Source organism: Formica exsecta, unplaced genomic scaffold (assembly GCF_003651465.1).
Source record: "Formica exsecta isolate Colony F162 unplaced genomic scaffold, ASM365146v1 scaffold394, whole genome shotgun sequence".
NCBI classification, from domain to species: domain Eukaryota; kingdom Metazoa; phylum Arthropoda; class Insecta; order Hymenoptera; family Formicidae; genus Formica; species Formica exsecta.
The window spans coordinates 269,086-278,598 of record NW_021851177.1 but is presented as its reverse complement, the minus strand read 5'-3'; the positions used below and the strand labels follow the sequence as shown (position 1 = coordinate 278,598).

Here is a 9,513-nt window from a genome sequence, read left to right as displayed (position 1 = left end):
ATCAGTCTCTTCTTCGTCTATTAAAAAGATTATTTACATATATATTATAAATAAATGTGTAAAGATTCAAATCAAGAGATTCGATATTTATCTACCTGGTTCATGATTTACAGAATTTTCAATATCTCCATTCTCATTTACTTCTTGAGTGACAGGCTGATCTTCTATTACTAAAAACAAATAAAATAAATTTTTAAAACATTTAATATACAATTTAAATGAAATATTAATCATTGATTTAAACAAAAAATGCTCTAGTTTAAAAAGAATTATTTTTAGTTTTTGAGTTGAATTTGATAATTTAATCGTCAATGTAATTATTTCTCTCAATTTAAACATATTCTTATTATATAAGTTTTTGAGATAATGATGATCTCGATATGTAGATCGTAATACATAAGTACTTTTAAAAGTACATCGATGAAACGTTTTAAATCATCGCGAAAAGTTTTCTTTGAGCGAGTTGTTGCTCCAACTAAAGAAAGCTTTCCACCATCCGAAGAATTCAGTTTGTCCAAGTGACGGTGACGGTGGTGCTATTTCAGTTTAAAGTTTTAATTGTCTCTTCTCCGCGGTCTGCTCAACTCGAAACAGTAATTCGAGATAAAATAAAGCGCTCGTCCGACTCGCGGTGTTTTTATCTCGGATTTTTAAATGCTTCATCCCCGTTGATGTATTAAAAGTGTTAACGGAAACTTTTGCTTTCTCAGCATGGAGTACGATTCCGAGTATTTCCATAGATTTCTTAAAGAACTTTTCTTCCATTTTTAGAGAAATTTTTCTCTAAGTTCCCGGATAGTTATGCAGGATGTCTTGCAATAAGATAAAAATTTTTATATCAAGAAAAATATCGAGCAAGATTTATATACTTTTATATCAGGTGATTGCATAAGTTCGTGCCCGATTTAAATATAAACTTCAATAGATTATATTTTAGAGATAACACTTTTATTAATCAATTATATAGTCTCCATTCTTTTCTACAATGGTTTTCCAACGATCTATAAGCTTGTCGATTCCATTTTTGAAGAAAGAACTTGTTTTTTCTTGAAAAAAGTTTGTAAGGTGGTTTTCGACAGCTTCCTCGGAATTGAGATTCTTGCCATTTAAACTATTCTGCAAAGACCGGAACAGATAAAAATCTGAAGGCGCAATATCTGGAGAATATCGGTTGCTGCGGGTGCTGCAGAATTTCCCCTTGCAACTCCTGCAGTTTTCGCAGCGTCTGTTGAGCGACGTGTGGCCTAGCATTGTCGTGGTGGAAGATGACGCCTTTTCGATTGGCCAAAATCGGACGTTTTTCTCGAATAGCTGCAGCGAGTCTAGTTAGTTGCTCACAGTACTTGTCCGCCGTGATTGTTTCGCCGCGTCGGAGCAGCTCAAAGTAAATAATTCCCTTGCGATCCCACCAAACACACAGCAACACCTTCATCGGATGCAAGCCAGCCTTTGCTACGGGTTCTGCTCCTTCAGCTGCTGTTTTCCATGTCCTCTTTTGCTGTACGTTTTTGTAGAGAATCCACTTTTCATCGCCTGTTACCATTCGATCTAAAACAGGCTCTTTTTTGTTACGCTCGAGAAGAGAAAGAGCCACAGTCATACGGTTTAGCTTATTCCTTTCAGTCAGGAGATGCGGCACCCATGTATCAAGCTTGGAAACGTATCCAAGCTTTTTTAAATGACGAAAAGCGGTTTAATTATCGATGTTCAGCCTCTTAGCAATATCCTCAGTTGTAATCCTTGGGTTTCTTTCCACTAAGGCATGCACAATGTTATCATCAATGCCAGAAGGCCGTCCAGAGCGGGTTTGATCCTCCATGTTGAAATCACCATTTCGAAATCTGCCAAACCACTTTTTGACTGTTCGGAGAGCAGGAGCGCGGTCTAAATAAACGGTTTGAATATTTTTTTGTGCAATCCCAACACTCACGCCTTTCCGAAATTTATATAACATTACATGCCGCAAATGCACCTTTTCGTTTTCCATTTTTAATGATTTCTCTTATGCACAAATGGACTTATTTGAACAATGTCTGACGCTAAATTGACATAAGACAACGTCATCTATTCGGTGTAAGCAACAATTACCACACGAAAACAATAGAACTCCGCCATGCAGTAACTTAATGCCATCTATGAAAATCGGGCACGAACTTATGCAATCATCCAATAGATCGATGACGAACACGGAAAATCGTGTATTCTCGACGAGCACGAGGACATCGGGAAATGCGTAATGTCGCGGCGCGACAGTTACAGCTGCATTATGCTAATGTGATTCGTATTCGATGTCTATCTTGAAAATCGACGTCCAGCGGAAATTACACGGCTTAACAAAATTACGAGCCTCCCATTCCGCTCGGTAGAGCGGATGGATCGTGCGCGATTTTCTTCTTCCGCATTGCCCGATTTTAAGGACGCAATACCTTCCGTTTGTTTTATGCGAGTCGATAATCATATTTGTTCAAGGAGGCGACCTTGCGCATGTTATGCATCGATCGACGCGTATGTACATGGATTTATGGGATATTAAGTGTGTAAAGAGTTTACCATCGCGCGCAAATGTGCGAACGACGGATTCTTTGAGTGTATAATGTCGACTTTAATCCGAAATTTTGTCAAGTGTTTACGTAAATATAATTATGAAGAATTAATCACGAGGAAAATAATTTTTCCTTATTGAAAAAAAAAATATTAAGAACAAAATATTTTTTGTGAATTAAGAGAAAGAAAAATAAACCGAAAAATCTTTCTCTCTGATTTTGAGCAAGTTTTATAATAAAAAATATAATTTGACCTTCAGTCTTTACGCGAGATACTTAAAAGTTTGTTACGACAAATTTTAGATATGAACCATCAAACTGCGTTATCAAATGTCAACCCGGATTAAACTAATTTCAGACGGTGATGTTCTTTTTTCTTCTCGCGCGTGAATTTCGCGTTTCCGACGTACGCGCGTCGGAATGAAATTAAGGCCTCCATTCATCGGCGTGCAGTAATTTTCCCGGTAAATCGCCGTAGCTTACACTCAATTATCCGCATCCGCGCAAACCGTATTTCTCCGCTCTTAATCTGCTTCCCCTTCCGATCCATTTCAGCCCCGATAGTCAAATGAGCGTGTAATAGTCGGCGGCACGCCCTTCTCGTGCGAAGAAGCGAAGTACATACGTCGTTCGTCATTCCCGATGCACTTTGACATGACATTAAGCATTTATCGTTCGTTTATACACGAGCCTCGTCTAACGAGCCGGCCGCCGTTTCGTGACGGTAAGAACCATCAACTTGCTGACGGATGTCGGATCTTAATTGAACAGCGATATTGATTCGTGTCACGTATGGCAATATATACAGAGTGGTTTTGTACGAACTTCTACATATATATTCCAAGTACTTTATTCAGAGCTTATTGTGATAACAAAATAACGATACTCTAAAACCGCGATACAATATCATACTTTTCTCGTTTAATCTTTCTTTTATTCTTTACAAGATTTCTCTAAATTATCTAAAACGAAAATTGTTTATAAAATTTGATTAGAAGCATGTGTGGTTTTTTATTTTATTTTATTATTTTTTTCAATTTCGCGAAAAAGAAGGGAACCTATAGTTCCATTAAATAATTATGTAAACTGTATTTCATTATTTTATTTTTGAATATTAATTATTTTATTTTCGATTTTTAATACTGAATGACATTACAATTAACTTATTTTCCCCCGTAAAAAAACACTTCACAAATAATCTGCCGGATTGAGCACGGGCTGTGGGGTGTCGAAAAAAATGGGGTTACGTGCAAGCAGGTGCACGGCCTCGGCCGATGTTCCCTCGCTATAATCGTCAGCGATTAAGTTGCAAGAGAGTGGAAATTAACGTGTAACACGCGGACCCTCCCGACACGAACGTACGAGATGCGTGATGCCGAAGCGTTTACATTATTTTCACGAACATGCATTCTCTTTCCTCCCCCTTTCCTCTCTCTTTCTCTCTCTTCGCGCAGATCTTTCGGTTCTAATCTAAACAGGTGGTCGCTCTTTTCCGGGCTAGGCCGCTTTTTATTACTTCCAAGACTTCCCTCTAGCCCGGATTTATTAGACTGAGCTAAGAAGAGAGAGCGGAATTTTGCGTCATGAGCCGTTATATTGCGATATCGACCAACCAATTCTTTTCGGGTAATTTAGGATATATAAGGTCTACAAGCGCATTGTGTGGTAAGCGGTATGTACCTATATATGTAACTATGTGCAGCTCGGGAAACGTAAAATTTATCGGATTACGAGAAATGGAGTTGTAAGAAAAATGGATTCGATTTGTACGAAGCCACGTCGGCGTTTTATTGCTTGTTAAATACGACAAATTAAAATGTCGGCAAAAAATTTTTGCATGTAAATATTAACATGAATAATAATATTTGTAGCATATAAATATTAAAATTTTTTTTTTTTTTTTTTTTTTTTTTTTTATATATAAAATGCTTCTTTTATTGCCACGAAAGTGGCGAAACAACACGATCATTATGAGAAACATACAAGTTCGCGTATTAAAATTCAGTCAGATCATGTAATACGTTGAAGCCCGTACGTAAGCAGGTAAGCCTCCCTCGGAGGTAATCCGTCTCATGTTCGTGTTACATGTTCGTTAGAGGTGAATATCGGCGAAATGTTCGATTAATCAATTTCGCCGCTCCATGACGGATTACGAGCGCGGTAGACAAGGCGCGAGAGAAGGCGCGCGCGGTGACTTGTTGAGAGTACTTTGTCGACGTCTGGGAGAGACTGCGGGACACACGCGCGCGTCGAGCCCCCGACGAGTGTGAACCGGGCTTAAATCGATCATCGTGAGCGCAGGAACGGCTCAAGAAATACGCCCGGTGCATAACCGGAGGGCCGGTAAGCAACGGTGGCATGCAACAGGCCACTAGCTTCGCGGAAAGAGAGGCGCTCTCCTCGAATCAAAGGCACTTACGACGGCGGGTACTTATGGCTGCTCCTTTCAGGATAAAAACATTCCATTCATCACGAGCGCATCGCGGAAGCCAATTACCGTGCCGCTCTGTTTCTTAATTAGAACCGGTTGCAACCCCCAACGAGCGAGCGAGTCGCGTTCCAATTTACGGGAAAGCAACGGCGAAAGCTTACCGAACAATTTCGTTCATCTCATTCAGTTCCGTAAAAGTGAAAGCGAGTCATTGAAATACGATTTATTATTCGAAAATATCTGAGTTTATTAATAGTTTGGAATGAGAAATAAGCAGCATCGTTCCGTGATTGAGATAACTTAAGGATGTTTCGGCTGTACAAGAGTAGCAAAAAACAGTCAAAATTAAAAAGAAAAAACATTTCTTACGTTTATATTGTTTGAAAAATCAAATATATAATCCGATTTATAAAAAAAGTTAAAGTATCATAAAGTAATATGATTTTTCACGTCTTCGTAAAAGAAAATAGTTGTAATTAATATTTTTCCTAACTTATGACAAAAACTTTTGATCGTGAATACCCCCTGAAATCAACTGCAAGAAACAAAAAAAAAACGAGTTATTTGCAGAAAGAGAGCGAGAGATAGATATTATTTTTCTACAATTTTTAGGAAATAACTTTTAAACGAGTAAGTGGATCTAAATCAAGTTTTGCATAAATATTTATTTGCATTTTCTTAATATATGTGAAAATTTTTATTTTGTTGGCAATATTTTTTCCTTGTCAAATTTGTCAATAAGTGCTACAATACACGATTTTCGATAAAAATGAATAGTAACTTTAATCTTAAATAATTTCTAAACTGTTAAGAGAATTGTTTTCAGGTTTTGCACAGATATTCAGAAGAAATAGTAAAACAGTCTACGAAATTTTTATGTTTTTGTCAATGTTTCGACATATGACACATACAGTCTTAAAGATGCAACATTTTCTTTTCTGTCTTTAATTTCTTTTCACGGCATAACTTATAGTCTTAAGATTATTGATATAATGTTTTACTTCCCTATATGCGATTATATAATTTGCGACGAATAAAACTAGTATTTGCAAACTTTATCGTAGTTTCGTACCGAAATAACTTTCGATATTTTTGAAATCCCGATTGTACGTCTTACAAATCGTCAAAGTTTTTCGCATTTGCAAAGCGCAACATCCGCGGCGTCTCGCAAAGAGAGCCATAATGTAATAACGTCCAATGCATTCGCGAGACTCATAGGCAAAAGAGATCCGAGAGTGCAGCGAGAAGACCGGCCTTTTCATCGACGTTGCACGTAATTGCGAAGACTAACTAAGTTACCGCTTCACAGTAATGATAACGAGGATGTCACAACCCCCTAATTTCGGTCTACGTCGATTGACCGTATCAGTGTTACGCGACACCCGATAATACTATCAGCCGGGACGAAATACGGTGATATTGATGAGAAATAATTTTATAGAAATTTATATCATTCGTATAATTATCTGGTAAATTATTTCGAATTGCAATTTTCCAATTAATTATATAAATTCGTCCAAATATTATAAATACGTATATAAAAATACAAACACTTGCAGTTATATTATATAAAAACGCCAGCTCGAAGACCCGCGTATAAAACGATTTTCGAGGAGACGTGGGCGTGCGCGCCATAACTCGACGATTTGATACGACCGTACAAATATACTTGGGGTTAACTTATGCATAAGCAGAAGAAGGCGGAGCGATTAAGCGTGGAGTTGCATAAAACGATGAATGAGAACGTCGGGCCACGAACGACCGACGATCCCGGACGCCTTTCGTGAAACACAACCGGCTTCGTCTCGTTGTGGTTTTATAACTTGTGCGCCGCGGCTACACCCACTTCTTAGCCAATAGATTCGCCGTCGAGATAGCTATCTACACTCGGTGTATACACGAGCGAGTGTGTCCCTAGGGAAAGGATAGCGGGCGCGCGAGAAAGGATACGCGACGGAAGATACGTACCATTTCCACGGAAACGCCCTCGTCAAGGTCGCGGCGAGGTGAATGAGGTGAGTTTTCTCAGGCGATATTACTCGCGCCGCGCGAATTCTCCATTATTAAGTTACATTGTTTCCCAAGGATGTTGTTTAGCGCGCCGCGCGATTCTAACGAGCAGGAATCCGATGATAAAATCGGACGAAAACAAAGTATGATGTCTTAAAATTTTTATTGCGCTGAGATTCATCGTTTCTTTGATCCGTGAAAATTCTGTCTTAAATATTATATTTTCAGCATATATTATCTCCTTTCGATTGGACGATTACAACATTTTCGCGAATATCTGCTAAAGTCGAGTGTAATGTTAAAATGATTCATTTTTCCTAAATAAGAAAATAGCTACGATTAAATGAGTTTAGTTTGATTAATCATTATATTAAAAAAAAAAAAAAAAGATTTCATAATTTTGATGACAATAAGTAAGAAAAATTAAATAAAATGACTCGCGTAATTTTCTTGAGCCATCTAACTAATAAATCCTGTTTCGATCAAGAAATAAAGATACAATCGATGAATAATTAACTTGTACGACAATGTGCGACATTACGCGATATTATATAACATTGGTGAAGCCAATTCTCAATCAAGGACATTGTTTTCCGCCTTTATCGTCATCAGATACGTGTCGTAACGTACTACCGATCGAAGCTTACATCTGCGTTAAAACACTAAGAAAGAAAAAAAGTATTATATAATCTCGCAAATAACTTGATCATATACAGAAAATTAAATGAAACAAAAAAGTTAGAATCTACAAATCTCAACTAAAGTATGCTTTATAATTTTTGATCACGCGGAGAAATGTTAATATCTTGTTTACGAGTTTTCAAAAACCATTCCCAAAGAGCAAAGAACAAAAATCTAAATCCGTTTACGCGATTCGCATGTATATATACGGTAATAAATTAAATTCACAGGAGAGAGACGATCATTAATCTGCCGCTGTCCGAGAAGAAGAACGAGAAAGGGTGAACCGCACAAGTGTTAATGGCATTAGCCAAACGATCAGCGGCGGGATGGGGAGTCGTAACATGGGGGTCGTGCCATGCGGCAAATATTTATTCGCCGTTGTGGCAGCGTAAAATTGAAAATCTTCATAATGCGGGGCCACCGCGGCGCATACTAAGTCCCGTATTAGCATACATCGCTTAAATCTCGATTCGAGTTTACGGGCAACGAGGCCGTAACCGCGCAGGGTGCCGCCCGGGGCGATGGCCCGTCGCCACTCGGGACTCGCTAACCGCGAGGAAACTAGACGTAACGGGTCCTGCGTGGTGTGCGATGAAAGTATAGTCGGTTATATTAAAGACGGGCCTGACAACGGTATGCATTATTTTATCGTAGCGAAACGGCAACGGCAACGAGAGAAAGAACGGGCGTTTTTCTTGCGTTTCCATAGTTTTTCACCAACAATAAAATTTAAATGTGTGTACGACGCGTATGCGTATGCATGCGTTGCGATCGCGTAATATTTAGGTAGGAGCCGATACGGTATAAATCAACATCGATTGTTTATCTGTCCGCGGTACAATATTTACCGTCAGGCGAAGTATTTTTTTCACGACGGTCTCCAAGCATTTTTACATGCGTGTATGTACACACGCATCCGTGAGCGATAAACCACGACATTACATAATCATATATCGCAGAAAATTATCGCGCCAGCAAATCTTGAGATGTAAATGTTGACTTTTTATGCGCGTCCGCCAATACGCAGAGACTCATTCAAAATAAATCTTTATAACAAATTATAAGTTTAAGTTAACAATATTTCCAACCAGTTAAAATTACAAAACAGAAATTCTTAAAAATATATATCAAAATTTATATTTCAATAATAAAAAAATAATAAAAAAAATAATATTTTTCAACAATTAGTTGATTTTAGACTTATTATTCGAAATTGTTTATATGCCATATTTTAACTATTGTACTACGATTAATCTGACTTTTTATTCGAAATATATTAATCTTGAAAATATTTCACTTTTTCTTTCGCACAAAAAAAAGATCAGAAAATTAATCGAGAACATCTCTCTCGAAAATCTCAATTTCTCGAAAAAGTTCCGCTTGCCATCTCGGTCGACGGAGTTAGATCGGTTGAGCGCCACTGCGGAACGCACGGAGCACGGACAAGTGCACCGATCGACGTGTGCAAGTGTACGTATGCATATGTATGCACATGGATATAGGTATATGTGTGTGCAACGTACGGGCGCTTATGTACGTCGTCAACGTCGTTTCGTGCACGTGAACGTGCGCGCGCGCATGAGCGTGAACGTGAGTCGGTGCGCGAGCGTGAACGTGTAGCCACCGACAGCTCCGCCCGCGTCCTCCTTCCGTTCGTATATCTAACTGGCCATGTACAAAAGTATCCAGCATATAATGTAGTACATATGCGCATTACATAGAGAGAGAGAGAGAGAGAGAGAGAGAAAGAGAGGAGGAGAAGGTAGTAAAAGGGAAGGGCGTTCACAAACACAGGGTGTTCTCGAATAAAAAAAAAATTCGACGGGAGACCTCTGTCTCTCCGCT

General features: G+C 38.5%; 1 protein-coding gene across 5 annotated transcripts in view; it reads right to left on the bottom strand.

Annotated features, from left to right (window-relative positions):
• LOC115239745 (LIM domain-binding protein 2) overlaps window positions 1–9,513 on the bottom strand; it is a 171,354-nt gene that overhangs the window by 119,105 nt on the left and 42,736 nt on the right. The window lies entirely within an intron of this gene.